Source organism: Palaemon carinicauda, chromosome 19 (assembly GCF_036898095.1).
Source record: "Palaemon carinicauda isolate YSFRI2023 chromosome 19, ASM3689809v2, whole genome shotgun sequence".
NCBI lineage: Eukaryota > Metazoa > Arthropoda > Malacostraca > Decapoda > Palaemonidae > Palaemon > Palaemon carinicauda.
Genome location: NC_090743.1, coordinates 83,212,583 through 83,220,965, shown reverse-complemented (window position 1 = coordinate 83,220,965; position 8,383 = coordinate 83,212,583). Strand labels below are relative to the sequence as shown.

Here is an 8,383-nt window from a genome sequence, read left to right as displayed (position 1 = left end):
TTACTAACGATAGCAATGACACGGTATTATTATCGTGTGTATTTTAAAGAATTTTTCCTTATACCCTTTACACAATATATAAAAAAGTACAAAAAGGGTACAGAACCTAACAAACCCACCTAACCTAACCTAGAAGTTCCCAGGTCACAAACCCAATATAATGGCCTTTGTTATATCACTTCACTCACGTTACGGTAACGTTAGTACTGTTTCGATAACATTATATATAATGGTTCTTGTTTCGCCATTAGCTCACTTTGCTTGCATGAAAATAAAACATCAAGCTCGTATGTACTGGCAAGCGGTAATGTTGAGCTGCGCACGCTAACATTAGTAATATTAATCTAACATTACCAATGTTAAATATAATGGTTCTTGTTCCTCACTTACGATCACAGGAAAATAAAACATCACCCTCGTATGCATTGGCAATTGGTAATGCTGAGCTTCGCACTCTAACAAAATACTGTATAATAAAACTAACAGATTAAAGTTAAAGAAATTAATGACTTACTTTTATGACCGTGACATCGTAACTTAGGGGTCACGGGGGTGTTGTGACTGAGACTGTGGTGTCTTAAGTGTTTTGCCTTAGATTAGCACTGCACTTGGAACACTGTAAAAGTTGGTATATTACATTACGTGATTTAAGAAATTTTTTAACATTGGAATACACCAAAATAGTTTCAAGTATGGATTACTGAAGCGGTTACAATTTTCTAATACTTAGATCGTAAAATACGCAAGAGACGACACTTGAACTAACAAAGACGTGACTTGGGCAAAGGTTTCCACAGAAAAGGGCTTGTTGGAAGGTGGGGGTAGGGAAATATTAACCCCCCTGTGCAAACTTTACATAAGTATGGGTTTGTGATTGGTCAACGGAAAAACAACAGAGTCTAGAGAGTAAACATGAATGAACAGGATGGGAAACTTATCCAGAGCAAGTATTTATGTGAAATCTGGGAGTGACAAGGTAATAACAAAGTGTATAAAAGTAATACATGAAGATAAAATGGAATGTATGATGAATAATATTTGATGTGTATATAAAATGAGGTGATTTTATAAGGAATCGGATAATAAAACGAGTAATACTGGGGTCAAACGTAATATGTATACGAGGGTATTACATAGCTAATCAAGTAATAGACTTGAACAGAGCTGGTAGAGAGACAAACAGCTACATTTTAGGATTAGAGAAGAAAAAATCTTATTGGTGGAGGAAAAGTCTCTGCGCAGGGAGACGGGGTTTTTGCGCAGAAAGTTGAAACCTTCTATGTACAAACATACATACTAGAATGAGAAAAATTAAATGAAAAACACTGCTAATGTTAGCATGATACGTTAACATTTGATCTACAATACACGTTGGCAGCACTGGTTACTGTTTTTTTTCATGAGACATAGTCTTTGCAACGGCGCCTCTAAAGTTTATCCAGCTATACTGTTTTGTATTTTCCTCCATTTATTATACATTCAGGAATGTAATGTATAGAGAAGAAAAGGCTTGTTTTACGGTTATATATCGTTTCCCCAGTATGTTTTCCCCACCCAAAACCCCGAATTCCCACTGGGGGTCCCCCATTATCGTAGGATATAGATATATATATATATATATATATATATATATATATATATATATATATATATATATATATATATATATATTTCTGAAACTATTTATTTGCGATGGGAACGAGTGTCATTTTCAAAGAGAGCGTAATTTTTACTATAAGAAAAAGTAGTTTTTTCCTAGGTTACATTGCCCTGTAATACACAACAATAATACCCTTATCTTATACATTTGTATATGATGAGTAAAAGCAATTCCAGATGAGGTTAGTTAAGTTTGGTGTGTCCATCTCAATGATTAAGGAGTAGGGAACTTGTTGAAATACAGTAATGTTTAAATTTGTTTTAGGACAGTACTTTATTTTGAGCCCTGCTTCAGAATATGATTTTTGTGTTTTGTTGTTTTGTTTTAGTGTATAGTATGTTAATTTTTTTATCAGAAAAGATTCCACATAGAGATATACCATCTCCTCCAAGACTAAAAATAATGCCCAGGCACAGAGGGAAATTGGATCTTTGGATGGCCAAAAAGGGAAAAGACAAATACAGGGATGCATCATCACCCCACCTCACATGTGATGTCATACCCCATCTAAAACCTTTAACCAACTATTAATGTACTTTTGCTAGGGCCTTTACCCATACATTAATGTGATATAAAATTTCCAGATGTTCCATTAAGGTTAACCACAGGATTCATCACTATAAAATTTTCTTTTTTTCCCACCCAAATTTTTAAGGTCCTCATAGTAGGCCATCAACATTGTTAGCCTTATCTTTACAAATAATGGTTTTAAATAGAAATTGTCACTTTTATTTTGAACACTAGAACATAAAAGAACCCTATTTACATTTCCTTTATTACAGTTTGTGAGGTACTCTGGTGAGGATGCTCTTCTGTGCCAGATACATAGTAAATAGGTCTGAAGTGCAGTAGTCACATCAATTAATAGATTTCACATATAGCACTGTACTGAAGTTGTTTTTCTGGGTCAGGAGCCCTAAATCATTACCTCTGGTTTTCTTGCTGAGAAGCTGTGAGCTATGTAAATCTAAGTCTGTAATTTTTATAACACTAAAATGACAAGATAAAGATACAAAAGAAAATAATTTTTATTAAGAATTTTATTTCATCACAAGGGTTTATTTCACTCGGTGTAATCTGGATCCTATACATTTACAAATACAAAGAAATGATATTTAGGTGACAGTAAAACAAGCATATGACACCTTCCACAAATGTTTCACGCACTCTCATTGCATTGGCAGCATTCACCCATTACTTTAAAAAAAGAAGCACCATAATACCCCATACCCGCATCTGGAAAAAGTATATAATAAACACTGGTAACTTGTTCAACAGATAAGTCAGTGCTATACAGTACAGGAAAATAGACTTGTAGGTATCATCTAGACCAGAGCTGGTATTGGTCAAAGTCTACATACTGTACTATACATAGAATAATTACTATTACTGTATGCATATATATAAATCTTCATATTCTAACATAGAATCAAAGCGCATTTCTTTCTCCCCTTACAAGTATTGTATTGCCACTGGTTCATGGAAAATTTCTGATAGCATTGCTAGTATTAATTATTTGCCTTAGTTTAAAAATTGATAAGACCTAACAAATACATTCCATAATACACTAGCAAATTCAAGCAAAATGCTCTGATATGCAATAAAAGGGTTCTTATCCACCATCAGTTAAAAATCTTTCGGTTCATGGGAGAGTACTGGAGATGCCTACCTAAATCAATTTAGATCAATCATTTAGGATTGTGGTAGCCTATTGGAAATGTGCCAGTCTCACAATCTGTTGGACATGTGAGCATGGGAAAGGGGGTTTAGAGGAGCTTGTAGGTTTACCTGTTGAGTCACTAGCAGCCATTGCCGGGCCCTCCCTAGTGCTAGCTTGGATGGAGAGGTGATTTTGCCAGTAATTGAAAGTATGTATGGTTAGTCTCTAAGACACTGTCCTGGCCCTTGCTTCTACCTCTCTTGAGCCAGCATTAAAACTCGCACTTAACTGAGCTGTATGCTAAAGTCTCTGAGGAATCAGAAAGCAGGCTGTCATTAGCAGAAACTAGATAAAAATATGAGAGTGAAAGAAAGCAAGGGTGTTCAACATACTGTAAGAAATAAGAGAAAGAGATGTAAATAATTTAAAAGGAACTAAAATTTCTTGCTCCAGCACTAGCAAACCGTACGCTATTTATAGGGATTATCTTTCGGCGGAGCTGAAAGGATAACCATTAAGACTTTATTGCAAAGTGGCAACCCAACCCCACCACAAGTATTGGGGAGGGTAGGGGTTGGCTGGAGGTACCCAGACACCTATATCTACTCACATCGGTGAACTAAGTCACTTTTTTCTTTTGGCTGTGAGAGTTTGGATGCATCCGCTCTCTCCTCCATAAGACTTGACCAACAAGATAATATTGCTTTATGCTAAATTCCCTTCTTTTCAAGTTTGATTGCCTTCTTGACGCTCCCATGCGGACCTGCCCTGGGCACTCCTGCAGTACCTTCATGACCTCTGATGCCTGAAAACCTTAAATCAATCAATCAATCATGACCTCGGTCGAGACTGACCCTCATTTTCTGTGTCTGACCTGCGGGGGCCGTTGCTGCGTGCAGGGTTTGCCCTGTGACGAGTGTAGGGAGTGGCCTGCCTCCCAGTAGGAGAAGTTTAGGCTCTGTTGGAAGAAGTCCAAGAGAGATCTCTTGCCCTCGGGGTCTTCCTCAGAGGCGAAGAGACCTCAGGTTTCCTCTTCCCGGACTCCTAGACCCCTTCCTGAAGCTCCTTCTCACACGTCCTCCGGGAGGACATCAAGAAGGAGTGCAGACCAGCTTATTCTATGGCAACCTCGAAGTACCGAGGGTGCTGTTGCTTCCCCTAGAGGAACACCTTTGCCTCCAGCCCCTGGGAGTCCATTTTATTTTTTAGATATGCTGCAGCATGGCCATCCCTGTGAGTGACTGAACCCTCTTCCAAAGAAGCTTTACTTCAGCTTGGCGCTCTGAGAGATCTTTTACTCCCGTCCCCTGTGGTTACCACTGCTGCTGCCGACGCGTTAGCTCTTTGCGAGGCCCAACTCTCCCCGTCTCCTGGCCCTTCCACACTGTCTTGTGGTCATTGCTCCTGCTTGCCCATCTGATGGCCTCCTGCTGACGACGAGTCCTCCCGCCATCTTCAGACCTCGTCGTCCCATAAAGATCCACGAATTTCTTTATTCCCATACAAACAAACCTTCCGTTATTTATGGATTATCTTTCAGCGTTGCTGGAAGGTAGCCGTTAGACTTTAATTGTGAGGTGGCAACCCTGCCTAAAAACTGGAGCGGGTATGCTGGGGGTTACCCAGCCACCTCTATATATACTCTCACAGCAGGAAGAGATGTAACTTTTTCTTTTGGCTCATTTGAGATCAGACATTTCCGCTCTCTTCCCGACTGTCATTGGACTTCTTCAACTTCACTTTTTCTTTTCAGGTGTGTGTCTTCTCTTATGATCGCCTTCATGCGAACCTGTCCAGGGAGCGAGGGTGCTACGTGGAGGACCTTCATGTCGTCGTTGGAGACCGACCCATACTCTTTGTGTCCTACGTGCCGAGGGCATTGATGTAAACAGGGTTTGCCCTGTGTAGAATGTAGGAAGTGGTCTGCCTCCCAATGGGAGAAGTTTTGGGCGGCGTAGGAAGAAGACGAGGCGCGACCGTTCTCCCTCGGGCGAGCAAAGCATGTTCTTCTTCTTCTCGTACCCCCAAATATCTCTCAAAAGCTCCATCTTGCTCGCGCTCTTCCTAGGGACGATCGAGTAGGAGCACAGATCGGGGTACTAGGGTGGTTGTTGCTTCCCCTAGAGGAGTAACTTCTCCTCGAGCCACTGGCGAGCCATTCTCCCTTTCAGATCTGCTGCAGGTGTGGTCGTCCTTAGGGATTTCAGAACCCCCTTCGAAGGAACTGTGTGAGGTCCATCTTTCGCCTTCTCCTGGCCCTTCCACATGTGGATGAGGGGATCGCTCGCATTCGCCTCTCCAACGGTCCCCTGCTGACGACATACCTTCTCTCTCCATCCTGGGACCTCATCGTCCCCTAACCTTCAACTCTTCGTTTCTCCCCACGGGAACCCGCAGGTTGCAGGTGTAGATCTTCTGGGGACCAGCGCTCCTACCACCAACAGCGCTAAAGAGCAAGCATCACTATCGCCTCGCCCTTCTGGACTCTCTTCCCCTGATCATCCTTCGTGACGATCGGAAGATCTTATGGATCACAGGTCATCACGATCCGAGCGCTCTTCTTCTAGAAGGTGCTCACAAGACCGCAGGTCTCAACGCTCTTTCCGGAGGGATTCCTCTTCACGAGGACGAGTCTCGGGATTCCTCTTCACGAGGATGAGTCTCGCGATTCCGTTCTACACGATGACGAGCAAAGTCTAGACCTAGGTCCTGACGCTCATGTTCTGGATCTCTGTGATCTAGATCCCGAGAGTAGCGCTCACGCTTGCGAGGACGACACTTCCGTTTGCATGGGTGGCGTTTACGCTCTCGAGGGTACTGTTCACGAGAACGACTTTCTCTCTCGCGAGCTAGGCATTCACGACGTTCACACCGTTCTCGAACGAGAACTAGACGCTCCCGTTCACGATCATGAACCGCGCGTTCGCCATCTAGGTCTAGACGTTCCTCATCTAGAGGTAGAGGTAAGTGTATGTGCAGTCCATTAGCGCGTAGCCCTTCAATCATACCTTCCAAATGACCTCGGACTGAACTTGAAGATGAGAATTACCATTCCTCTAACAGGTGTCCAGCTAAACCCTGAGTCCCTTTCACCGTAAAGCATTCGCCAACGCGACGCTTGGAGGCGCTTCCTTCTGTGACACGGTCTCCATCTAGAGTAGTCCCTACTCAGAGGTCTACTCTGCTGACTTCCTTGGATGTAGGTGCTTCTCTAGGGCAGCAGGAAGGCGTTAGACCTTTCTCTTCCTCTGTGGCTCTTGGTGCTCATGTTGCGAGAACTTCTGCTCATGAATCGCGTCCATTGACGCATGAAATTCGCGACTTTGCTTGTGAATCTCACAATTTTACGAGCAAATCGGCGATTTCCGCGAGCAGATGTGTCGGAACCGCAAGAAAGTGGGGTAGCAACATCTTTGCCTCGCCCCTCTGTGTCTTGTACCTCCAGCAGAAGACCGACAACCTTTCCACTGCCTTAGAGGTTATCACCTCCGTCGACTGGAGCTCCTTCTAAAGTTCCACCCAAAGGACACTCTCCTAGGGAATTCCAGGGTTTACCTAGAGGTTCAGAGCTTCCTCCATGGGTGAATACATTCATCTCCACCCTCCTGAAGACTCTGAATGTGGCTCCTACACCGTCACAACCTCTAACTGCCCCAGTCAAGGCAACCCCTAGGATCCCCCTGGAACCCTCGTTAAGTTCGTCAGTTGGGAGTCAGGACCCTAGAAGGAAGTTGACGGCAAATAGAGTGCGTAGACCACCTCCACCCTGATAGCGTGCTGAAGGTCCGATTACTTCTGATCCTTATATGGGCAACTTACTCTTTACACCAGTAAAGGTAAAGGAGGTCATCACTAAGAAGAAAAGGATTAGAGGCGTAACACCACCTCACGCCGACATCATCCATCCTAGGATGAGTAGGGACATAGGCTCGCCCAGGGAGATTGCGGTCCATCCCTTCATCCCTCAAGAAATTGAGGTAGTGCCTCCGGACGAATGTCTGGTTTCTGTATATCTTCCAGAGGAGGAGCTTTCAGGTCCTACTGCCAGGGCTTCGTCAAATGCCTCAAAAACCTCGCAGGTTCCCCTCCTAAGACTGCGGAGGAACATCCTGTGCATAGGGAATCGAAAGACACTAAGACGAAACCCAAGAACGCTGTAGCAAGGGGAGCTAGAATGACTGAGGCACAAAGACTATGACCTACCCCAGGCTCTGGATGTGAGCCTGGAGGTGGACGACCCCTTAGATTCTTAGGACGAGAATCTTTGAAAGGCGGCCAGTCCGAACTATCACTATTAACAGGAGAGACGTGAGTCTGAGCATACCTCTTGGCAGGTCCTTGCCTGTATGAGGGCCATCAACATGCTGTCCACTCTTGGTTCCACCATCCAGGAAGGGAAGGATTTGGTTCTTGATGTGATATTTGAGACTCAGAAGGCTTCCAGGTCCAGTACAGCTCTGCCCTGGTTCCCCTCTTATTGAGAGAATGCCTTTATGAAATCATTGAGCTTCAGCACGGCATATCATTCCCGTGCTGAAATTTGGTGATGGGCTCTTGAACTTGAACTTGGGGAAATTGCTCACCCAGTTCGAATCTAGATATCTCTCTCTCATCTTTTTCTTCCTCTTAATATTACTTCGACCTTCTCCTAATTTTATGAACTTTCTTTCGTGTTGCTGTCCCAACTCTATGAGTAAAATTTCCCTTATGTATATGTGTAAATATGCACATATATATGTATGTCCTTTTTTTTAATGGCGGGGATGTTTGTACCTACGTTATTGCCACTGGTGTGGATATTTCTACATCTGTTATTGCTGCCTGCTTTGATGAATGGGAGGAGGTGTCACGGTTGGGAGGTATTTGCGCTCAAAGCTATATGTGAGTATTGGCTGATCTCAGCCATCCCAAAGATGGTTTGGACCTTTTGGCAGAACTATTCTCAAGTGTTGGGTCTTCAGAATCCAGGGAGATCCAATGCTTGAGGTAGGACTCTCGGCTTTTGGCTGGAAGCCCATCATTGCAGATATGGGGAGGGTGATTCCATAGTTTCTTGGTCTTGG

General features: G+C 43.4%; 1 protein-coding gene across 1 annotated transcript in view; it reads left to right on the top strand.

The window, feature by feature from the left end:
• LOC137658695 (acid phosphatase type 7-like) overlaps positions 1–8,383 on the top strand; it is a 141,567-nt gene that overhangs the window by 1,014 nt on the left and 132,170 nt on the right. The gene's annotated exons all lie outside the window — the stretch shown is intronic.